At 36.2% G+C, this 26003-nt stretch overlaps 1 long non-coding RNA gene across 9 annotated transcripts; it reads left to right on the top strand.

Moving 5' to 3' along the window:
- Positions 1-913: 913 nt before the first annotated feature.
- Positions 914-26003, top strand: LOC143741603 (uncharacterized). Of its 9 annotated transcripts, none has more exons than XR_013205153.1 (5): positions 914-1698; positions 2105-2196; positions 2728-2906; positions 20925-21002; positions 25756-26003. It is a non-coding gene; the product is annotated as an uncharacterized LOC143741603 (long non-coding RNA). The 9 variants fall into 9 exon arrangements; XR_013205151.1 differs by having other exon boundaries at positions 2105-2201; XR_013205159.1 differs by having other exon boundaries at positions 914-1707; positions 2135-2196.

The following is a 26003-nucleotide window of genomic DNA, read 5'->3' as shown; positions in this document are numbered from 1 at the left end:
TCAGGCAAAAGATGATCATGTGCACTTTTTACTATTTCATCATATAACTGTAGTGCAAGATTATGAGATGTGTTAATTGAATGCTTGGATAAAGAGATGTGTCTTTAATCTAGATTTAAATTAGGATCGTGTTTCTGGGCCCCAAACATTATCAGGAAGGTTATTCTAGAGTTATTCCCTTACATTCAATTGAATTAATGGGATTTTCTCTATCCCGGATTAATTGTTAAATAGACCCAACATATGTAGTTTACACTACTGTTCAAAAGTTTGGCTGTTCAATAGAATAAAAAAGAAATTCATATTTTTATTCAGGAAGGATGCAATAAATTGACCAGAAAGGAGTGGAAATATTTCTGTTTCAACTGATTTCAACACTGATAATAATTATAAATGTTTCATCAAATCATCATATTAGAATGATTTCTGAATGATAATGTGATGCTTCTCCATAGAAAACAATTATTTAAATGTTTTAATATTATTTCACAATATTACTGTATTTTTAATATAAAATAAATGCAGTCTTGGTGAGCATAAAAGACTTCTATGGGCTGAAATATGCGCCACCAGAAACTGAATTTCAATCATTTATATTTGAATTTGAATTGCTAAACTTAAATAATTGCATTGAAAAACTGAATTTGAACAACATCATTCCGTCACCTTGTGTGTGTGTGTGTGTGTGTGCTTGTGTGTGTGTGTGTGTGTGTGTGTGTGTGTGTGTGTGTGTGTGTGTGTGTGTGTGTGTGTGTGTGTGTGTGTGTGTGTGTGTGTGTGTGTGTGCTGATTTGCTGCTTAAGAAACATTTATGATTATTATCAGAGTTAAAAAAACAGTTGTGCTGCTTCATATTTTTGTGGAAATTGGAGTGCATTTTTCCTGAATTATTTTATGAATAAAAACACCAGCTAACAATGACCTGGCGGTCCACCAGCGTTTTTTGGGCGGCACAAAGTCAGCGGCTTGACACGGTCGGACCTCCGGCGGCACACCATTGGCAAAACGACCAATCTGAAAATGCGGTCGGTCCGCCAGCGTTTTTTGGGTGGTACGCCACCAGCGGTTTTCCGCGGCTGGGCCACCATCGGTACACCAGTGGCATGTCGATAGTCGGTCCAGTACTGCTGAGCACTTACAGGACATCTTTAATTTATAAATGTATATTTATTTTAATTTATTTTTTACAGTTAAAAAGAATCTGACAGCACTGAATAAAAAAATTGTGAAACTGACATAGCTGCAGTAGCTATATCAAAAGCAAATGTTGGTGGTATAAAAAATACTGCCTATAAGCATTTTTAGCACGTACGCGTTCAAATGAAATATGGGGTTTGAGTGTTCGTAAAAACAATAATAAAAAAAATCTGAAATTATAAAAGTGCCACAATTGTCCCACTATCACGTGCTGGAGTGGTAATTTGCACCTATGAACGGGTCATATAACTTCAAAATAAGTTTTAAATTCATGATTTAATAATGAGATTTTTATTCAAGTAAGGTTCTAATTCTAGATGTTTATGTTTGTAAATGCTGCGTGACTTTGACGCGTTTTAATGGACGTGCGCGTGAATATTCGATTAGCCTTCAAACACTGGAGCAGAGATGAGTTACCATGGAAACGGCGCAGGACGCGGCACCAGTGCAACAGACAAGCAGCAAAACTCCGACTCTCGCTGTTGTTTTCACTGCTTTCAGGTGAGTTTAGTCTCTAAAATCACACAAATAATACACACAACTGTTCTTGAAACTTCTCTTACTTGTAATTGATACGCTTCTGTTGAATATTTACTTTATAGAAATGGTTTAGTTAACTTTAGTGTCTTCGAGAAAGTCCGTTAGCATCTCAACCGTTTTCAGAAGAGGTAGGCTAACTTTATAGCTTGAGCTTTTGTTTATGAAGGTTTGGGCTTTTAATCACATCTTATGTCTAGATGAGAGGTTGTGATAGTTTTGTAAAGATTTTGCTTGGAAGTGAGCTAATTTATTTAACATAAACGTATGTATTTAACATAAAAGTACTGTTAATCAATGACTTCACTCACACGGCTGAAACTAGCTCAATGGTTAATAAATATTGATAAAAATTGTTCTGTGATTTCAGCAGGAACAAAATAATCCCTCTACAACAAAGGGAAAGTTCCACGACTTCAACATTTCTGAAGAAAGCTGCTGCTGGAGAAGTGGGAAACACAGGTGAAGTGAGGAAGCTCATTAAATAACCTCATATCAATTTTTCACAATATTTTTCACCTATATCACCATGCATCTGTTCTCATTTTTTAAATTTCTCATATTTACATTTTTATTTGTTTAATTTATTTTAAGGTTTTGACATCCAAACGTAAGAGACACTGTATGAGCAAAATTTTTTGTTTGGGTCATTTTGACCCAGCGAAGATTTATTTTTCCCTAAAATACTAGTTAATGTCATCGCATTGGACTGAAACTTAGTGACTTTGTTCACAAAGGGTATAGATTATATATCTATGCACAAACTGGATTTAGTCCGCAGTGACCCTGTTTCAAAATAATCTTTCTTTCATGTTCTTTGTTTCATCACAGTTTTCAAACAAAATATTATGACATTGTGTTTTGGGACTAAAATGTACAAATATAGATGTTATAGCACAGACACATATAAATGCTTCACAGTGTCTTGCTTGGCATTCATTTTGTAGCAGCACAATGGCGAATAAGCTCTCTGTGCATGATGTTCTTCATCAGATCATTGATCGAGACACCAGTGAGGAGGAGGCGATGCAGGATGAATTTTGCTGTGAAGGAGCATTAGAAAGATGTTTTAGAAGAAGCCACCACTGAGCAGACCTTGAAACAACTGATGAGCAGCAGTCTTCTGATGATGAGGGCCAGCTGATGCTACGGCTACATTCTGGTCCAAAGATGTAAGTTTGGCCTGGTCTTCATCCCCACGAGGCAAGGTAGTTTTTCTTCTGAGATTCATCCTCACTAGAATCTCGATCAATGATCTGATGAAGAACATCATGCACAGAGAGCTTCTTCGCCATTGTGCTGCTACAAAATAAATGACAAGCAAGACACTGTGAATCATTTATACAGGTCCTTCTCAAAAAATTAGCATATTGTGAAGTTCATTATTTTCCATAATATAATGATAAAAATTAAACTTTCATATATTTTAGATTCATTGCACACCAACTGAAATATTTCAGGTCTTTTATTGTTTTAATACTGATGATTTTGGCATACAGCTCATGAAAACCCCAAATTCCTATCTCAAAAATTAGCATATCATGAAAAGGTTCTCTAAACGAGCTATTAACCTAATCATCTGAATCAACTAATTAACTCTAAACACCTGCAAAAGATTCCTGAGGCTTTTAAAAACTCCCAGCCTGTTTCATTACTCAAAACCACAATCATGGGTAAGACTGCCGACCTGACTGCTGTCCAGAAGGCCATCATTGACACCCTCAAGCAAGAGGGTGAGACACAGAAAGAAATTTCTGAACAAATAGGCTGTTCCCAGAGTGCTGTATCAAGGCACCTCAGTGGGAAGGAAAAAGTGTGGCAAAAAACGATTCCAGACCTTGGGGGACCTGCGGAAGCAGTGGACTGAGTCTGGAGTAGAAACATCCAGAGCCACCGTGCACAGGCGTGTGCAGGAAATGGGTTACATGTGCCGCATTCCCCAGGTCAAGCCACTTTTGAACCAGAAACAGCAGCAGAAGCGCCTGACCTGAAAGCAGCACTGGACTGTTGCTCAGTGGTCCAAAGTACTTTTTTCGGATGAAAGCAAATTTTGCATGTCATTCGGAAATCAAGGTGCCAGAGTCTGGAGGAAGACTGAGGAGAAGGTGTTGAAGATTTTATTATTTAGAAAACAAGTAATTTTGCTATATATTTGGACACAATTATTTCTTCTGTCTGTGACTTTGGATTTCCTCTGTGTATGTGAAAGACCTTGAATGGAATGTTGTTTGCTGCAGAAAATTCTATTCTGAGAAGTCACATGGTAAAAGACCTTTACCCAAAACTATCTATAGGGTGTGTTACCTTCTTTGGAAGAAGATGTATGTATATAACTCTGAACCAAAAGATACTCGGGAGCGCACTGGAAGGCCAGAGGGCCAGAGAGCGTTAGAGCGCCGTTCTATGGAACGGGACGGCGTTCGAAAATAAAGTCTAATTATTTCTGGCATCAAAGATCTCTGCGAAGTTATTTTTCAGAAAGATTGAAAACCACAACATTTGGCGACCCCGGCAGGACTTGGTTTTTTGAAGCAAAAGGAACCACGAAAGGCGACTCTGGTGACCGACACAGACAACAGTGGCCACTGTACTTTGAGGTGAGCAATTTTTGCTTTTGAAAAAGTATGTGTTGTCACTAGGGGTGTAAATCGGAGCCTTCATGACGATACGATACCGATTTCTTAAGCCAACGATTCGATTATTTTCGATACTTCAGAATTCCCCGCGATACGATTCGATACGATTCAATAATCGATATTTTTACATGATATCTATTAAGTTTCAAATAAATCAACAAAAAGTTTATAATTTGCCTTTTATTGAGAATACAGGAACAGTATTCTATTCACATAATGTGTATGATGTGCTCAATGCACTGCAAATAGAACAGCAAATATAACAGTTACTGCATACAGTTCAAAACTTGATTCTATCGAATCCTGGTGTGTTTCCGTGCATCTTACGTCATCGCAAACGTGCACGACACATGATAGAAAACAAAACGCGGGTCAATATATTGTGTTTTTTTATTTTATTTGGTGCTATTATGCACAGCTGAGTGAACAACACCGGTTTACTGTGTGTCGCATTTGGCTTTTTGCTGATTGCAAACGCAGGAGACAGTGGATTTCCATTAATGTGTTGCCCTGAGTCCACGCGCTATGTGTGTGTGCGAATACACTGCAGACTCTCTCTCGCTCTTATCCAAGGTAAATTATCAACACTATCAGCCCTTACATGTGTTTTATTTAACTAAATACATCATAATCAGCTAAAAAGCATGCGCAGGTCACTTACTTCCTGAACAAGTGCGCACCCGAGTCCGTGATGCTTTCACATTCACGCGAGCCGCGGCACGGTTCGAGTGCAACCGAACTCAGCGCACCTCCAGGCAGTCTCGGGTTCGGTATTCCAGTGTGCACCCGGCTCCGCATGACAGACAGCGTTCACATTATTAGTGATTTTTCATGCGAACCGTGCCCGTTCCGAGTTGGTGTGAAAGCACCCTAGACTTTTCAAGAAAGCTGTTGAAGTAGCCTTTTGTACACGTTAGCGCCTGTTTGTTTACGTTAGTAACTGCTAGCTTGGAATTCGCCGACTAAGTGACTGACGGTGCATTCACACTGGCAGTTTAGTTACGTTAGCCCAGTGCATAACAACAATCGTTTATACGCATATGAGCGGATGCTGAAAATAGTCAGGCGGCAAAACAAACACATTAATCGATACTCTTGCGGACGGATCGATGCATCGAATCGTCGGCTGTATAATCGATGCATCGATACGAATCGATTAATAATTACACTCCTAGTTGTCACCAGTGAGCCAGAGTGGTAAGACCCTTTAAAATGCTTCTCCAAGTTTAAAGAACTAAAAAATTGAAAAGAGGATCTTTGATTCTAGAAATAAGTGTCTATTGTTGTTGATGATGTCAAGTACTGTGTTATAGCGCGGCGGAGCTCCCGTTAGTGTTTGCCTGTGTTTATATAATCTGATGCAGATTGTGTGAATATTGGTAGGATGCTGATGTGCCGCTAAAGGTTTTGTCGTATGTACGTAAGAATTTATGTTTACTGTTAAAGGATAACAATTATTGTTTTTTCTTGTCAAGAGGGCCTTGAGGATGACAAGTGTACTGATAGAGGTTATCAGTTTTTTATAGATTTAAGTATACTGATATAGGGTATCAGGTTTCTGTGTTTCTTATTAAGAGGGCCTCGACGGATAATAAGATAGCATGTACACAGAGGATTATAAGTACTGATAAGATATCAGTGTTGATCTGTGTTTACTTGTAAGTGGGCCTGGACGGATACAAGTATAGCATGCGTACAGATCAAGGTTAACTTCCGGTTACCGTTTTGTTAAAGATTTAGCAAAAGTCTGCTCGGGGAAGTTATGTTTGGCTTAACAGTTACCGCCTCGACTAGCGAGGGAATGCTCGGGTTAAGTTAAATCCTATGGAACAGGGGAATTAGAAGTTTAGCTTATGGTTACCGCATTGTTATAGGAATGACAATGGACTGCTCGGGTAAGCTAAATTGAATCGCAGAGGTCTGTGATAGTTTAAAGTTATTCAGTGAAGTATTGTTTGTAAAAACAGTGAGAAACACTGTGAGTAGAATATAGCTCTGTGTGTGTATGTAGGATCCTGTGCTGTGTGTCTGCTTGACTGTGCCTGTGGTTAAAAATAGGTGACAAGGAATGTGTGAATGTGCTTGAGAGACAAGTAATGTATAAATGAGTATTAAAAGTAAAGGAAATAGTAAAAGAAAACAATTGTTTCAAGATATTAGTCTTGCAGATTATTGTAGTATAAATAAGTTAAAGTATAAAATATATATTAATAAATGGACTGATATATATTAATGGATAAATAAATAAAAATGCACGTGCTTAATATATTATATCTTATATCTGAAGACGTCTAAAATTTGTATCTCATTATCCCTGAAGACAAAGTGAGAAAAATTATTCCATTGTAGATAATTAAGGTTGTGCTAAGATAAAATAACTTGTGCAGTGTGCTAAAAGTGAACAAGATTGAGTGACAAAGTTTCAACAGTCATAAATAATTTACAGCAATCTTAGAATTGTAGTAAATGTGAATTGTTGGGAATGGGTGAGGAAAAATGTATTCACCATGTTAGATTATTTTGAGCACAGCATGCAAATACAGAAGAACGATTGAAGGCTGATTTTATGATAGGGAAAATTATTTAATTGTATTATACTCAGAAAATCAAAAGTTAGATTATTGCTGATATTGCAATGAAGAAATAGCTTGCTTTTTCCTGCAACGAAAAACTTGCTTTACTAAAAACAGAATGGGAGAACTGCTGTTGTCAACCAGTGACTATTATATAGTATAAAAGAACTAGGAAAAAGATGGTTAAAAGTGGAATTTAGATAAAAAGCTAATAGCTCAGGAACAAATATTTATAAAGACTAATTTGATCTATGCAGCTCTCTGAGTGTTCAAGTTTCAGATGGCTTCAGTGTCGAATGGAAGAGGTGAAAGGTCAAAGACGACTGCAGAGAGAAGAAGAAGAGAGGGTGAGGGGCGTTCAGCTCCCCTTCTGAAGATGACCACTCTCTGGACAACTCAGCATGGAGAAAGACTGATTTAATGCTGGAAAAGGTGAAACTTTCACTATTTCACTGGAGACTTTTTCCTGAGGACAAGAGGAAAATCCTGAGATGCAAAGCTGTGTCAAAATCTATCAAAAGCCCAAACTGAGAAGGGGCAGAGAAACAACAGAGCCTATATTCCTGTTTACACCAAGCCTTGAGTGACAGCTAGGCTGACGACACATGCAGAGCGACAGCCAAGAAGCTTCAACAGACTGATCATCTAAAAACAGAAGAACTGACCGAAACCCTTCCCTTACGGGCAACACAGGTGTGGCAACTTCAATGATCACTCTAGAGACTGCTTCAAATTTAGTTATTATATTAACTTTATTCATTCTGATTATTCACTGGTCTCATAAGCAATTCTTTATATTCTCTGCTAAACTAACCCTCTCTGCTTTTCCAGTAGGTTCAAGTCCAGCCATATAAAAAAGAAAGAAAATACACTGAAAGAGAGAAGTGGGTGCTCAACTCACCAAATAGTTCAATCTGAGGCTGGATTTGGTATAGTGAGGATTATATGAAACAACTATAGGGCTAAAAGCATGAGAAAAATTATTCTGTAGCAAAGAAAAAGATAGACGCAAAATGTCAAAGAATTATTATTATTGTTTGCAAAACAATGATACTGGTCACTCCATTTTGTTTTGGCAAGTTTTTAGAGATATAGATTGGAGAAAAAAATTACTCCAAAAGTCCAAAATTATGAAATTGCAAAAAATGCTGTCAAAACTGGGATAATGAGATGGAAATGTTGTTGGCCATGGATCCAAGATTATGCAGAGATCTCCAATTTATTTCATGAAGCAGCTCATGAGCAAAAAACAAAACAAAAAACAATAGGAAAAATCAGAAAAACAAATGACAAAATGTATTTGAAAAATTACAATGGCAGGCTTATTATTCTAAAATACTTAGTCTATTAGCATTTGTAAAAATAAAAAAAGGATTATAACAACGGTGTTAAACTAAACCTTATGATCATTGACACTTCTCAGTAGTGTTTCACATAGCTGTGTTGACCTGATCAACCCTTGGCTAAAATTATAGGATGCCACATTTAGAGCACAACCTGCAAGAGTGTATGCTGGCCAGTGTGTGTGTGTGAGAGACACTGAGTGTGAATGAGTGAGAGATTGTGTCTGAAGAGACACTAAGGCAAATCAATTATTTTGCCAATACAGCTGTATTTAAAATTTAACATGTGGGCCAACAGGGCAAATTCTGCCCAATAAAATAATGACCATGGATGCATTTGGTTAAATTTCCTGGTCAGGAACTGAAGTAACAACATGAAAAAACAAAGAATGAAAAGAGAAAAATAAAAAATATAAAAACAGTGCCACATTTGCGCAGCGCATAACATATCTGACTTTCTTTTCAGCATAACACGTCTGCCTTTCTTTTCAGCATATCATGATGGAGCTGATCTATGTCAAAAGTATGAAATAATGTCTTGTAACTTTTGTCAAAGTGGGTTGAGTATTGTCCAAGATGCCTAATAAATAGTGGGTTGATAGTGGAACTCAAGACAAAGAGATAACTGAGTTGAATTGACTAATTATAAGAGTACATTGAAATTTATTGTAAGAAAAATGCAAAAAGTTGCAAATAATGATCAAAAGTCAAATTTATGAAAAACAAATAGGAATATATGGATTAAAGTCCTGCTGCTGATGAAGGCAGAAAGGACACCACTCAGCCCACATGAACTTTCTACAGGTAACATCGAGAAGGACAATGGGACAGATGAGCAGATGATTGAAATCACATGTTGTTGTCACTAACAAAAATAATTAAGCTTTAATTTACAGATAGCAGCAGTTCAATTCCAGGAAGGATTCTGGGACAAGTCTAACAAAATGAACCAGTAACTGTGCTTTGTAATTTCAGAAGAAGTGATCAACAGTGTGACATTTGAGTCCATGCCTCTCAACTTAAAATACACCAACTGACTTCAGCAACCCCCCACAACTGAAGTGAGGGATCAAGGACATGCTGACAATGAGAGAAAGAGTCCATTGCAACGAACGACTCACTGGAGACACCCTGGTGAAAGATGTAATGATTGATGACAAGGTTAACAGAATGATCAAATCATGAATGGAAGAAAAGACAAACTTGAGCAGAAACACAGTAATGAGAAGAACTGTGCAGAAAAGAGAATCAACAGAGATGAGTACAAGCTCAAACAATAGTCAACATCAACCAACTTTCCTATGATTGGATGTTCAGCCCTTGAATAGATTCAGTAGCAACTTAATAATAACCCCATCAAAACAAAAAATTATTGCGGAGAAAAATATATTACGCAACATAGAAAACAATGATAATGACTAATTAAGAAAAGAAACTAAAATAATGTTAACAATTAATATAGCATAATGGGAATTAAGACAATTAATGAAGGAAAAAATTAGAACTAAAAATAACTTTAAAATACATTTTAAGGGGTACTCAGATGTAACTTGTCAATACAAGGGTATACTTAATTAGTTTAAGGCTACAGTTGAAATTAAAGCAAGTATTAACAAATATTAAATTTTAATTTTAATTGATAAGAATACAATTTGATTCAAAATGCAATTGATTAATTAAAATGATATCAAGTAGTGCTTGATAGAAAGGATAGAAAGTTTATAGACTTACAAGAACTTATTGAAATCCAATAACTAACAGGCCCTTGTGAACAATCTAAATGGCACCAGAGGGGGGTCAAGAATAGATATTTGGCATTTCACATGAAGGACAGATTGTTGAACCAATGAATACTTTTGAATATTCTCAGTCCAGATGCGCAATGGTTTTAAACCAGTGCGCAAAGGGGGGAGTAAGGAAAGGAATTAAAAATTAAAATGAATATAAAATTATAGGCATTTTAAATTAAAAGGCATTTTTGCAAAGTTTTGTGAAATTTGTGGCAAAAAGCAAAGTTAAGAAAAGAACAGCGACAAAAATAGGCCATATGTCAGTATACCATGTGGACATGATATAGATGGGTAAAAGCAATGAAATCAACAGAGGAGGGCAGGAACAGAAATTATATTTCTAACAGAAGTAATCCTTAGATTGGAAGTCTATCAGAAATAAGGTCAGATTATATGTCAACTAAACAGAAGTATTGAAGATTAAAAATAAGTTGCATACGAACACAAGGAAGTTTTAATAATGATTAAGTTATAATGCTAATGGTTTAAAAGGTTGATAGAAAAACTTTTGGATTGTTAGATATAAAGAAAAAGAAATGTACATATAAGGAATATGTAAGATAGTGCAAAACGTTATTTGCTAGAGTTATTTTTCTAATTGTCTAATAAGTTTATTGAATGACTTTTATGAGATAAATGTAACATTGCTCTAAAGCTTTCTTAGTTAGAGTGATTACATGAGACATAATTGGTTTATTCATGATAGTTTATTTAGAAATTAGTAGAAACGAAGAAAATGTATTCAGTTTAGTCTTGAACTGAGGAGCTACAATGAGAATGAGAAGCAACACGCGAGATTAAAAAGGTCAAAATGGAATTTATTGTTTAAATTTGGTAATATAATAGACAGTAACTGAAATGTATTGCAATTTATTATATGGGTGTAAAGTGTTCTATTCACAAAAATTGACTGACTAAAAGATGGATTCTTCGAATTTAAGAAATGATATTCTCTCATAAGAAGTGATAAAAATGAGAGAGTTATGTTTACCCAGCCATATTTTGAATTAATAGTCATATGGAACAAGTAGAAAAAAAAATGCATAATAAATCAATTAGACTACTATAATAAGCAGTGATTTATTATAATGATTTGTCTGCATTTCGAGAAAAACAATTATATGAAAATAGTAGAATGACTTATGTTTGGTGATCAGTGTTGCACTTTTACTAAATAATATTGCGCAGGGAGGAAAATTGAGCGATTACGATTGAGTCAAGAAAAACTTAAGAGCAGAAGTTAAGGAAAACTTAATGAAAAGTTTTGGAAAATTAAGGTTTGCTCAATTAGGGATATTGAAAGTGGGTTATTATTCTGTTGTATACTTTGTATATTAAGATCACTAGTTGGAAAACCACAGTTAAACGAATGGAAATGCGGAAAAAAGATAATGAAAACTAATTTGAGAGGGCAACCAAATTGATATTTACAAACCCTGGATGTTGATCCCATTAAATGAGGAATTGAGGAGGAAGAAGATTGATGAGCCAGACCCTAGAGGATATCTACACCGCAAGAGAACTCTCAATAGTATAAGAGACTTTTATGTTTGATATACTCTACATAACTGTGTCAATAACAGGCAATGCTGAACCAAATGTATACACACACTTATAACACTGTCTTATTCTTTGGTTTAATTTTGATTAGGGAGAATTCGAGTTTTTTACTTTTTCCATTAAACAAAAAAGAAAGAACAACTAAAAGAAATAAAAATGTATGGAAGAAGATGTTTGGCTCGAGTGCTCCTCCGGAGTGTGGTGGCTTAACCCAGTAATTGGAAAGGAGAATGAGTGACTCAGTTGGGTCACTAGGTAGCATAACTGAGGGAGCTGGATTTTGAAACTACACTCTGGAAAAAAGATAGTGAATGTGAGGCTTAATAAGCCTCAGAGGAGGGAATGTAGAAGATTTTATTATTTAGAAAACAAGTAATTTTGCTATATATTTGGACACAATTATTTCTTCTGTCTGTGACTTTGGATTTCCTCTGTGTATGTGAAAGACCTTGAATGGAATGTTGTTTGCTGCAGAAAATTCTATTCTGAGAAGTCACATGGTAAAAGACCTTTACCCAAAACTATCTATAGGGTGTGTTACCTTCTTTGGAAGAAGATGTATGTATATAACTCTGAACCAAAAGATACTCGGGAGCGCACTGGAAGGCCAGAGGGCCAGAGAGCGTTAGAGCGCCGTTCTATGGAACGGGACGGCGTTCGAAAATAAAGTCTAATTATTTCTGGCATCAAAGATCTCTGCGAAGTTATTTTTCAGAAAGATTGAAAACCACAACATTTGGCGACCCCGGCAGGACTTGGTTTTTGAAGCAAAAGGAACCACGAAAGGCGACTCTGGTGACCGACACAGACAACAGTGGCCACTGTACTTTGAGGTGAGCAATTTTTGCTTTTGAAAAAGTATGTGTTGTCACCAGTGAGCCAGAGTGGTAAGACCCTTTAAAATGCTTCTCCAAGTTTAAAGAACTAAAAAATTGAAAAGAGGATCTTTGATTCTAGAAATAAGTGTCTATTGTTGTTGATGATGTCAAGTAATGTGTAATAGCGCGGCGGAGCTCCCGTTAGTGTTTGCCAGTGTTTATATAATCTGATGCAGATTGTGTGAATATTGGTAGGATGCTGATGTGCCGCTAAAGGTTTTGTCGTATGTACGTAAGAATTTATGTTTACTGTTAAAGGATAACAGTTATTGTTTTTTCTTGTCAAGAGGGCCTTGAGGATGACAAGTGTACTGATAGAGGTTATCAGTTTTTTATAGATTTAAGTATACTGATATAGGGTATCAGGTTTCTGTGTTTCCTATTAAGAGGGCCTTGACGGATAATGGGATAGCATGTACACAGATGAAGTTAAGTATACTGGTAAAGGTTACCAGAACTCTGTGTTACTTATTAAGAGGGCCTTGAGGATAATAAGTTAATTGCATGTGCACCGATTAAGTTTGGTTTATTGTTACCGCCTTGTTATAGGTTAACAAGGGACTGGGTAAGATTTATGTGGATTTCGCCAAGAGGGCCTGGAAGGATGGCGAATATTGCCCAGATAAGTTTAGCTTTTGGTTACCGCCTTGTTATAGGTTAACAAGGGACTGTACGGAAAAGCTATGTAGTATATGACTCTGTTGTGTCGGAGGAAGTGAATCGCAGATGTCTTATAGTTTAAAGTTATTGTATTGTCAATGTGTTGTGTGAGTAGAGTGAATGTAGGATCCTGTCCTGTGTGTCTGCTTGACTGTGACTGTGGTTAAAAATAGGTGACAAGGAATGTGTGAATGTGCTTGAGAGACAAGTACTTTATAAATGATGAGTATTAAAAGTAAAGGAAATAGTAAAAGAAAACAATTGTTTCAAGATAATAATCTTGCAGATTACTGTAGTATGAAATAAGTTAAAGTTATAAAATATATATTTAATTAATAAATGGACTGATATATATTAATGGATAAATAAATAAAAATGCATGTGCTTAATATATTATATCTTATATCTGAAGACGTCTAAAATTTGTATCTCATTATCCCTGAAGACAAAATGAGAGAAAAATGATTCCATTGTAGATAATTAAGTTTGTGCTAAGGAAAAAATAACTTGTGCAGTGTGCTAAAAGTGAACAAGATTGGGTGACCAAGTTTCAACAGTCATAAATAATTTACAGCAATCTTAGAATTGTAGTAAATGTGAATTGTTGGGAATGGGTGAGGAAAAGTTTATTCACCATGTTAGATTATTTTGAGCACAGCATGCAAATATAGGAGAAAGATTGAAGGCTGATTTTATGATAGGGAAAATTATTTAATTGTATTATACTCAGAAAATCAAAGTTAGATTATTGCTGATATTGCAATGAAGAAATAGCTTGCTTTTTCCTGCAACGAAAACTTGCTTTACTAAAAACAGAATGGGAGAACTGCTGTTGTCAACCAGTGATTATTATATAGTAAAAAAGAACTAGGAAAAAGATGGTTAAAAGTGGAATTTAGATAAAAAGCTAATAGCTCAGGAACAAATATTTATAAAGACTAATTTGATCTATGCAGCTCTCTGAGTGTTCAAGTTTCAGATGGCTTCAGTGTCGAATGGAAGAGGTGAAAGGTCAAAGACGACTGCAGAGAGAAGAAGAAGAGAGGGTGAGGGGCGTTCAGCTCCCCTTCTGAAGATGACCACTCTCTGGAAAACTCAGCATGGAGAAAGACTGATTTAATGCTGGAAAAGGTGAAACGTTCACTATTTCACTGGAGACTTTTTCCTGAGGACAAGAGGAAAATCCTGAGATGCAAAGCTGTGGCAAAATCTATCAAAAGCCCAAACTCAGCAGAGGCAGAGAAAAAACAGAGCCAATATTCCAGTTTACACCAAGCCTTGAGTGACAGCTAGGCTGACGACACATGCAGAGCGACAGCCAAGAAGCTTTAACAGACTGATAATCTAAAAACAGAAGAACTGACCGAAACCCTTCCCTTACGGGCAACACAGGTGTGGCAACTTCAATGATCACTCTAGAGACTGCTTCAATTTAGTTATTATATTAACTTTATTCATTCTGATTATTCACTGGTCTCATAAGCAATTCTTTATATTCTCTGCTAAACTAACCCTCTTTGCTTTTCCAGTAGGTTCAAGTCCAGCCATATAAAAAAGAAAGAGAATACACTGAAAGAGAGAAGTGGGTGCTCAACTCACCAAATAGTTCAAACTGAGGCTGGATTTGGTATAGTGAGGATTATATGAAACAATTATAGGGCTAAAAGCATGAACAATTATTCTGTAGCAAAGAAAAAGATAGACGCAAAATGTCAAAGAATTATTATTATTGTTTGCAAAACAATGATACTGGTCACTCCATTTTGTTTTGGCAAGTTTTTAGAGATATAGATTGGAGAAAAAAATTACTCCAAAAGTCCAAAATTATGAAATTGCAAAAAATGCTGTCAAAACTGGGATAATGAGATGGAAATGTTGTTGGCCATGGATCCAAGATTATGCAGAGATCTCCAATTTATTTCATGAAGCAGCTCATGAGCAAAAAACAAAACAAAAAAAGAATAGGAAAAATCAGAAAAACAAATGACAAAATGTATTTGAAAAATTACAATGGCAGGCTTATTATTCTAAAATACTTAGTCTATTAGATTTTGTAAAAAGAAAGAAAAAAAGGATTATAACAACGGTGATAAACTAAACCTTATGATCATTGACACTTCTCAGTAGTGTTTGACATAGCTGTGTTGACCTGATCAACCCTTGGCTAAAATTATAGGATGCCACATTTAGAGCACAACCTGTAAGAGTGTATGCTGGCCAGCGTGTGTGAGAGAGACACTGAGTGTGAATGAGTGAGAGATGGTGTCTGAAGAGACACTAAGGCAAATCAATTATTTTGCCAATACAGCTGTATTTAAAATTTAACATGTGGGCCCACAGGGCAAATTCTGCCCAGTAAAATAATGACCATGGATGCATTTGGTTAAATTTCCTGGTCAGGAACTGAAGTAACAATATGAAAAAACAAAGAATGGAAAGAGAAAAATAAAAAGAGAAAAAACAGTGCCACATTTGCGCAGCGCATAACATATCTGACTCTCTTTTCAGCATAACACGTCTGCTTTTCTTTTCAGCATATCGTGATGGAGCTGATCTTTGTCAAAAGTATGAAATATTGTCTTGTAACTTTTGTCAAAGTGGGTTGAGTATTGTCCAAGATGCCTAATAAATAGTGGGTTGATAGTGGAACTCAAGACAAAGAGATAACTGAGTTGAATTGACTAATTATAAGAGTACATTGAAATTTATTGTGAGAAAAATGCAAAAAGTTGCAAATAATGATGAAAAGTCAAATTTATGAAAAACAAATGAGAATATATGGATTAAAGTCCTGCTGTTAATGAAGGCAGAAAGGACACCACTCAGCCCATGACCTTTCTACAGGTAACAGCGAGAAGTACAATGGGACAGATTAGCAGATGATTGAAATCACATGATGTTTTCACTAACAAAAATGATTAAGCTTTAATTTACAGATAGCTGCAGCTCGATTCCAGGAAGGATTCTGGAACAAGTCTAACAAAAAGAACCAGTAACTGTGCTTTGTAATTTCAGAGGAAGTGATCAACAGTGTGACATTTGAGTCCATGTCTCTCAACTTAAAATAAACCAACTGACTTCAGCAACCCCCCACAACTGAACTGAGGGATCAAGGACATGCTGACAATGAGAGAAAGAGTCCATTGCAACGAACGACTCACTGGAGACACCCTGGTGAAAGATGTAATGATTGATGACAAGGTTAACAGAATGATCAAATCATGAATGGAAGAAAAGACAAACTTGACCAGAAACACAGTAATGAGAAGAACTGTGCAGAAAAGAGAATCAACAGAGATGAGTACAAGCTCAAACATCAACCAACTTTCCTATGATTGGATGTTCAGCCATTGAATAGATTCAGTAGCAACTTAATAATAACCCCATCATAGCAAAAATGATTGAAAGTAAAAATATATTAACGCAACATAGAAAACAATGATAATGACTATATAAGAAAAGAAACTAAAATAATGTTAACAATTAATATAGCATAATGGGAATTAAGACAATTCATGAAGGAAAAAATTAGAACTAAAAATAACTTTAAAATACATTTTAAGGGGTACTCAGATGTAACTTGTCAATACAAGGGTATACTTAATTAATTTAAGGCTACAGTTGAAATTAAAGCAAGTATTAACATTGGGTATTAACAAATATTAGATTTAAATTAAGAATACAATTTGATTCAATATGCAATTGATTAGTTAAAATTATATCAAGTAGTGCTCGATAGAAAGTTTATAGACTTAGAGGAAGTTATTGAAATCCAATAACTAACAGGCCCTTGTGAACAATCTAAATGGCACCAGAGGGGGGTCAAAAATAGATATTTAGAATTCACATGAAGGACAGATTGTTGAACCAATGAATACTTTTGAATATTCTCAGTCCAGATGCGCAATGGTTTTAAACCAGTGCGCAAAGGGGGGAGTAAGGAAAGGAAATTAAAAAATTAAAATGAATATAAAATTATAGGCATTTTAAATTAAAAGGCATTTTTGCAAAGTTTTGTGAAATTTGTGACAAAAACAAAGTTAAGAAAAGAACAGCGACAAAAATAGGCCATATATCAGTATACCATGTGGACATGATATAGATGGGTAAAAGCAATGAAATCAGTAGAGGAGGACAGGAACAGGAATTAAATTTCTAACAGAAGTAATCCTAGATTGGAAGTCTATCAGAAATAACGTCAGATTATATGTCAACTAAACAGAAGTATTGAAGATTAAAAATAAATTGCATACGAACACAAGGAAGTTTTAATAATAATTAAGTTATAATGCTAATGGTTTAAATTGATAGACAAACTTTTAGATTGTTAGATATAAAGAAAAAGAAATGTACATATAAGGAATATGTAAGAGTGCAAAAAGTTATTTTCTAGAGTTATTTTTCTAATTGTCTAATGAGTTTATTGAATGACTTTTATGAGATAAATGTAACATTGCTCTGAAGCTTTCTTAGAGTGATTACATGACACATAATTAGTTTATTCATGATAGCTTATTTAGAAATTAGTAGAAATGAAAAAAAAAATGTATTCAGTTTAGTCTTAAACTGAGGAGCTACAATGAGAATAGGAAGCAATATGCGAGATTAAAAAGGTCAAAATGGAATTTATTGTTTAAATTTGGTAATAAAATAGACAGTAAGCGAAATGTATTGCAATTTATTAGATAGGTGTAAAGTGTTCTGTTCACTAAAATTGACTGACTAAAAGATGGATTCTTCGAATTTAAGAAATTATATTCTCTCATAAGAAGTGATAAAAGTTATGTTTACCCAGCCATATTTTGAATTAATTGTCATATGGATCAAGTAGAACAAAAATGCATAATAAATCAATTAGACTACTATAATAAGCAGATATTTATTATAATGCTTTGTCTGCATTAGGAGAAAAACAATTATGTGAAAAAAGTAAACTGACTTATGTTTGGTGATCAGTGTTGCACTTTTACTAAATAATATTGTGCAGGGAGGAAAATTTAGCAATTACGATTGAGTCAAGAAAAACTTAAGAGCAGAAGTTAAGGAAAACTTAATGAAAAGTTTTGAAAATTAAGGTTTGCTCAATTAGGGACATTAAAAGTGGGTTATTATTCTGTTGTGACTTTGTATATTAAGATCACTAGTTGGAAAACCACGGTTAAACGAATGGAAATGCGGAAAAAAGATAATGAAAACTAATTTGAGAGGGCAACCAAATTGATATTTACAAACCCTGGATGTTGATCCCATTAAATGAGGAATTGAGGAGGAAGAAGATTGATGAGCCAGACCCTAGAGGATATCTGCACCGCAAGAAAACTTTCAATAGTATAAGAGACTTTTATGTTTGATATACTCTACATAACTGTGACAATAACATGCAATGCAAGAACAAAGGTATACACACACTTATAACAATGTTTCAGTTTGTCTGACTAGGAGACCTCGATTCTTTTACTTTTTCCATTAAACAAAAAAGAAAGAACAACTAAAAGAAATAAAATGTATGGAAGAAGATGTTTGGCTCGAGTGCTCCTCTGGAGTGTGGTGGCTTAATCCAGTAATTGGAAAGGAGAATGAGTGACTCAGTTGGGTCACTAGGTAGCATAACTGAGGGAGCTGGATTTTGAAACTACACTCTGGAAAAAGCTAGTGAAAGTGAGGCTTAGATAAGCCTCAGAGGAGGGAATGTTGAAGATTTTATTATTTAGAAAACAAGTAATTTTGCTATATATTTGGACACAATTATTTCTTCTGTCTGTGACTTTGGATTTCCTCTGTGTATGTGAAAGACCTTGAATGGAATGTTGTTTGCTGCAGAAAATTCTATTCTGAGAAGTCACATGGTAAAAGACCTTTACCCAAAACTATCTATAGGGTGTGTTACCTTCTTTGGAAGAAGATGTATGTATATAACTCTGAACCAAAAGATACTCGGGAGCGCACTGGAAGGCCAGAGGGCCAGAGAGCGTTAGAGCGCCGTTCTATGGAACGGGACGGCGTTCGAAAATAAAGTCTAATTATTTCTGGCATCAAAGATCTCTGCGAAGTTATTTTTCAGAAAGATTGAAAACCACAACAAAGGAAATGCCAAAATGCCTGAAGTCCAGTGTCAAGTACCCTCAGTCAGTGATGGTCTGGGGTGCCATGTCAGCTGCTGGTGTTGGTCCACTGTGTTTTATCAAGGGCAGGGTCAATGCAGCTAGCTATCAGGAGATTTTGGAGCACTTCATGCTTCCATCTGATTTAATTTTTCAGCACGACCTGGCACCTGCTCACAGTGCCAAAACCACTGGTAAATGGTTTACTGACCATGGTATTACTGTGCTCAATTGGCCTGCCAACTCTCCTGACCTGAACCCCATAGAGAATCTGTGGGATATTATGAAGAGAAAGTTGAGAGACGCAAGACCCAACACTCTGGATGAGCTTACGGCCGCTATCGAAGCATCCTGGGCCTCCATAACACCTCAGCAGTGCCAAAGGCTGATTGGCTCCATGCCACGCCGCATTGAAGCAGTCATTTCTGCAAAAGGATTCCCGACCAAGTATTGAGTGCATAACTGAACATAATTATTTGAAGGTTGACCTTTTTTGTATTAAAAACACTTCTTTTATTGGTCGGATGAAATATGCTATTTTTTGAGATAGGAATTTTGGGTTTTCATGAGCTGTATGCCAAAATCATCAGTATTAAAACAATAAAAGACCTGAAATATTTCAGTTGGTGTGCAATGAATCTAAAATATATGAAAGTTTAATTTTTATCATTACATTATGGAAAATAATGAACTTTATCACAATATGCTAATTTTTGAGAAGGACCTGTATGTGTCTGTGCTATAACATCTATATCTGTAAATTTTCATCTTTTTCTGTGTGAGAACATCAAAGTCCCAAAACACAATGTCATAATATTTAGTCTGAAAACTGTGATGAAACAAAGAACATGAAAGATTCTTTTGAAACAGGGTCACTGCAGACTAAAGCCAGTTTGCACGTGTGTGTGTGTGTGTGTGTGTGTGTGTGTGTGTGTGTGTGTGTGTGTGTGTGTGTGTGTGTGTGTGTGTGTGTGTGTGTGTGTGTGAATGTCAGATGGATGAATGGATATTAGATGCAGTTCAGGGTAGGATCAAGTTTCTTTCTGTGGAAAAGAATGTAATAATCAAAATAGTTTGTGTGTTTTAATGTGTGTGTTTGTTTGGGTAGCGTGGGTATGCATGTATTGACACATGCACAGATCCAAGGGCTCAATGTTTGCAAGCACACATGTACATATGTGTACATGAAGATGTTCATATTTTATTTAATATTTTCAAAATTATTTATAAATAATGCTTTTTTTACCCAAAAAAAATGAGATGCCTACTCTTAGATAAATTAGGCCTATGATTAATCAGATGCAAACAGAAATATAATAAAACCAGTACTAATTAAAAGAGAACAAGTTGACAAAAAGATTGAATCCAATATTGGGTGATAATATGTATAACAAGTGATTTATAAGCTATTTCTTTAAAGGCCGCTCATTTTTTACCAGGAACACCACAAGTGTTATAGGGGTTTGAACACAACATAATGGATAAGTAAACCTAAAAACATAAATTCTGTTATCCTAATTAAGAAATCAATTTCTGTATATTCTTTCTCTTTTCTGCAATTCACTTCTGCTGTAGCTTCTTTCCTTTTAATAAACCTGTTATTGTATAATATTGTTGGCTCTGTAACAAATGGTTTGTTGTGTTCCTAGATCTTCCATGCTGATGCCCTGCATCGTAGCAGAGTTGAGCTGATCATCATCTCTAAGGTGCTACCAACCATATGACTAGTAAGTAAAACTAAACCAAAGACAAATTTCCACTTGTGGACAAAGGAACTAAACTAAAACTTCAAACATACACTAATATTAAACACACACTAATGTTGTTTGTACAATTTTTTATAGTGATGCACCGAAATAAAAATTCTGGGCCAAAACCGAAACCGAAAATTTAGGATGCACTTCGCCAAAAACCGAAACTGAAGCCGAAAATGGCTTCTTTTAAAAACTTATACTAATATATATATATACAGTACAAAACCTAAAATATTTTTATCAATAAATATAAATAATAATACCAAATAATATTATTCTTCAAGTTTTATGTTCCATCAAATAAAATAGTTTTTTAACAGTTGTGCAAAAAGAACCACAATTATCTGAATAACTGCACACAAAATCACAGGATGGCAGTGGGCCTCTATTCTGCTGCTGCATGTTAACAATTTTTTACTTAGATTTTAAATTGCTGTGCAAAACAATGCAAAACAACAGTGCAAAAACCGCAATAGAACTTAATCCAAACTCAAACTGTAAACAACATGTAAGCCTATGTAGCCTTAGGAAACACAGTTGTGCAGTGTTACGCAAATTTTAATGTAACTGCTATACACACAGAAAATTGGACTGTGGGTCTTATATGGGCTTCATGTGGCACACTAGCACACACACACAAGGTCTCTTGCTCTCTCCCTGTCTGGCATGCGCGCGCTACACGGTTTGGAGCACGAGCTTTTGCTCGCTCGCTCGCTCTTGGGAGAGATTTGAACTAATTTGCGGGCATCAGTAAGCCGCTATCAATATGCGGGAGACATCCCTATCTTTGATAGACAGACGCGTGATAACAGCTTGACCGTGAGTGAAACCTAAGCGCTTGCGCACGAATGGGAGGGGCGGGTGACATTCATTTTCAGGGATGTTGCCTGCGAGTTTTCCCGGGATTGTAGTATCTTTCCATCCTTAACAAGCAGTAATGACCACTGACGACTTGAATTACATAAAACGAACTGTTTACTGAAGTTTACGAACAGGATTAGACATGAATACAGCGCACACACATGGATGTCAATATCATCACTCTTCTCTTTCTATTCTCAACATGACATCATGACTTTGCGTAAACATACACGCCACTTTCAAGTTAAGTGGCGTGTTATTTATACGCATTTTTATCCATCCGCGTGTATGTCCACGCCGAAACGAATCGTCATCTTCCGCGTGTATGTCTACGCCGTTAAATGTCCGAGTGATTCCGCGTGTATGTGTACGCCGTTAAATGTCCGAGCGAAACGAAGCAAAATGTATATCTACATCTGGGGAGCGATATTTTTTTCCTATGATGGTAGGGGAAGACTCATAAATGGTATTAACCCCAGTGACGGGTAGGTTTAGGGACGGGGGTTGGGGTAGGTCATATATTTATATATACAGTGATGTAACGTTAAGTCAACGGCGTTGATAAACACGCTGAAAAGTGATTGTGTGTGTTGATAGCACGCCAAAAATGGAAAAACGAATTGGCGTGTCATACATACGCCATTTCATTAGATCAGTCTGCTATTCTACCTGCGCACTCTCGCCCTCTATGCATTTTGGGTAGACTTTTCTTAAAGCTGAACAACCTTGTAAATGACAACACCTATTTCTGTTATTATTAAAGATAATTAATTAAACATTTCTATTCAAATTAATTCACAACAGTGCTGCTTCATATTTTTGTGTTTTTCAGGATTATTTGATGAATAGAAAGAAAAAAAGCAGCATTTATTTGAAACAGAAATCTTTACTCTCTCTTCTGGTCAATTTAATGCATCCTTGCTGAATAAAAATAAGAATTTATTTAATTTTTTAAATTCTATTGAACCCAAACTTTTGAACAGTAGTGTAAACTACCATTTACATATGTTGGGTCTATTTAACAATTAATTCTGGAGAGAGAAAAAAAAGAAAATGGAATACATTGTTACACTGGTTTACACAAAAATATTAATCAGCACAACTGTTTTTAACATTGATAATACTCAGAAATGTTTAGGACGTTTGCATTGTAATAATGTATAGTGTTCAAATATAAAATGCTGACTCGTTAGGTCATGTTTTCTCATTAAAATCAGACGAGTTCCTATTAATTCAATTGAATGTGAGGGAATAACTCTAGAATAACCTTCCTGATAATGTTTGGGGCCCAGAAACACGATCCTAATTTAAATCTAGATTAAAGACACATCTCTTTATCCAAGCATTCAATTAACACATCTCATAATCTTGCACTATAAGACTATAAAATAGTAAAAATGCACATGATCATCTTTTGCCTGAAATATTACAGCAGCTACGCTAATCTTTCTTCTGTTGTTTCCCTGTTTCTATCTCAGGGGGCCAGTTGTTCAAAACATTTAATCTGGATCAAAATTATCCGGATTTGGAAATCCCATTTTTTCCTATCCAGGATCAGGTAATCCGTCTTACTTTTATGCCGGTTTTTCAAAGCAACATTGGACTGGATCACCCTGATCAAGATACACAGTTTTCAAGATTACCAAATCCGGATTACCAGTGCTCTAAATGGGACAACATATCACAATGTGGGCTACCAGCTATGTAAAGAACAGGTAGAAGAGCCAACATGGGGTCACTGTAAGTGTTTTTTATTTTGAGACAAAACACAAAAATAACATAAACATCCACTTCTAATCATAATTTATTTTATGACCCACATCTGAACCACAACAAAATAAACAACAAACATACATTAACAAATACGTTGTGCACATTTTGAAAACGTCTTAAAAAAATGAAATGGCTAAATATCCAATAGTTAACGAAATAAAGATTGTTCAGGGTTCTTCTTCCTCTGAGGAGGAGAGACCAGCATTTCCAAGCCCCGCTTTTAGGAGGTGGATCTGAAGTTTCGCTTTGGTTTGCTGTAGTTTGGTCAGCTTGATTTGTTCCTCTGCCAGGAATATCTGTGCTTCTGCTCTTTCAGTTTCTCGTTTAAGAAGTGATTCATAGAAATCATCATTTTTATTCGGCAAAGGACGCTTCAAGCCTCTTTTCTGAGCTCCTGTGACTGCTGGCTCTACCAGTGAGGATCCAGGTTGTTCTTCAATAATAGGGCTGAGATCCAGAATGAATGTTTCCTCTGCATTAGGAGGAACTGGCTCACTTTCCTCTGCAATCGTAGGCTCGCCATCCCCTACAACACCTTGAATCCCGTGCAGAGCTTTAGAGTTCTCACCTCCAATAAAGTCCAGAACCACATCTGTGTATTCACCTTTCTTAAAGGGTTTGTTGCCTGTTTGGGTGTTTTTTGCTTCAGCAAGGTCCTTTGTTGCTCTTGCCCTCAGATACTTCCATCTAAATTTCACTTGCTCCAAGGTCTCTTCTGGCTAGACCCCATTGCATTCACATTCTGGGTGATTTCAACCCGAATGTCTTTCTTCCTTTTGTTAGTCACCATTTCACCCGCAACAGAGCTTCCTACTATTGAGGCATAATGGCACTTAACACCCTCCAGCAGTGCATGGATTTCTGCAACAGTGAAATTAGGTCCTTTTGAGTCCATGGTTTCGCCGCTTCTGTTGTAGTGAACATAGTATTTATAGGCCTTGGGCATGATTGATTTAATTGAACACAAGCCACAGCACGTCAGCCAATTGGTGTGTGGGTATTTGACAGCCATCTTATATTCAGCCTTTCTCAGAAGACTTAGAGAGAGGCACTTACATGGCAGGTGTTGTCCATCGCTACCACCGTGTTGGTGGAAGAGGATACCGTCAAAGGGTGTATGTTGAGCGTGCACAACCACTGGAGCAATACACCACTGAAGAACTGTATGCTCGCTTTCGCTTTGGGAATGCTGATATTAAGTACATTGCAGACCTTGTCAGGCCAAAACTTCAACGGAGAACCTGAAGGAGTCACAGTCTGTCTGAAGAATAACAGGTCCTCATTGGTCTGCGCTTCTATGCATCTGGGACTTTCTACCAAGTTGTTGGTGATATGTATGGGAGTGGACAAATCAACTGTGAGTGATGTAGTGAAAGCTGTGTCAATTGCATTGGCCAGCCTGGTCAATCAGTTTGTTTCACTTCCAAAGGATGTCCGAATTGCCCAGACCAAGCACAAGTTTTTGGGGAACATGCCCAATACTATTGGGGTTATTGACTGCACTCATGTGCATATCCAAGCACCTCATGAGAGGGATTGGGAGTACATCAACCGAAAGGGGAGGCGCAGCATCAACAATCAACTTGTGGGCGATGCTGACCTCATCATCACAAACTCTGTCGTGAACTGTTTGGGGGATTATTTCATCGGGACAAGATCATTTTTATTTTATTTTTACTTTACTATACTGAATAGCTTAATTGTTAGCCTATGTCTACTTTATCACTTTTACAACGGTTACACAAGTCAAGTGCAAAATATAAATAAAAGTATATACACTAAATGATACAAATGTATTATTTGACCAATTTTAAAGTTTTACTACATTTTCTTCCTGAAATCCACCTTGAAATCCTACCCCCTGTTGGGATCAGGATAATCCTGTTTTTTTGGATCAAAGTTATCCAAATCCCACTGACAAGTTTTGAACAACACAAACTGAAGGTTTGATCCAGATTAAAACTAGGATTGGATTCCCTGATCTAATCTGATTCTCAGATTTCTTATTTCCCTTTTGAACAACCCATTTTCAAGATTTGATCCAATCCGATAACCAAAATCCGATCAATTTACCTCTGAACAACTGGCCCAGGATGCTCAGCAAGTTTACTAGAGATTACAGCTGCTCCAGTTTGGATCCAGCCTCACTTGTGAAGACTTCTAATGACACCAACACTCTTGAAGACTTCAGATGATGACAACTATAGATGGACATACAAAACTGCCAGATATTAACCTTATATTGCATTGGCCCGGTTTCACAGACAGGCCTTAGATTAAGCCAGGATTAGGCCTTAGTTAAATTAGGATATTTTAGTAGCTTTTTAAAATCTACTTAAA

This window comes from Siphateles boraxobius, unplaced genomic scaffold (genome assembly GCF_051911475.1).
Source record: "Siphateles boraxobius isolate OS27281-9 unplaced genomic scaffold, OSU_SipBor_1 19, whole genome shotgun sequence".
Taxonomy (NCBI): Eukaryota; Metazoa; Chordata; class Actinopteri; order Cypriniformes; family Leuciscidae; genus Siphateles; species Siphateles boraxobius.
Note: the sequence above shows the minus strand (reverse complement) of the source record. Positions and strands in the feature narration are given on the sequence as shown.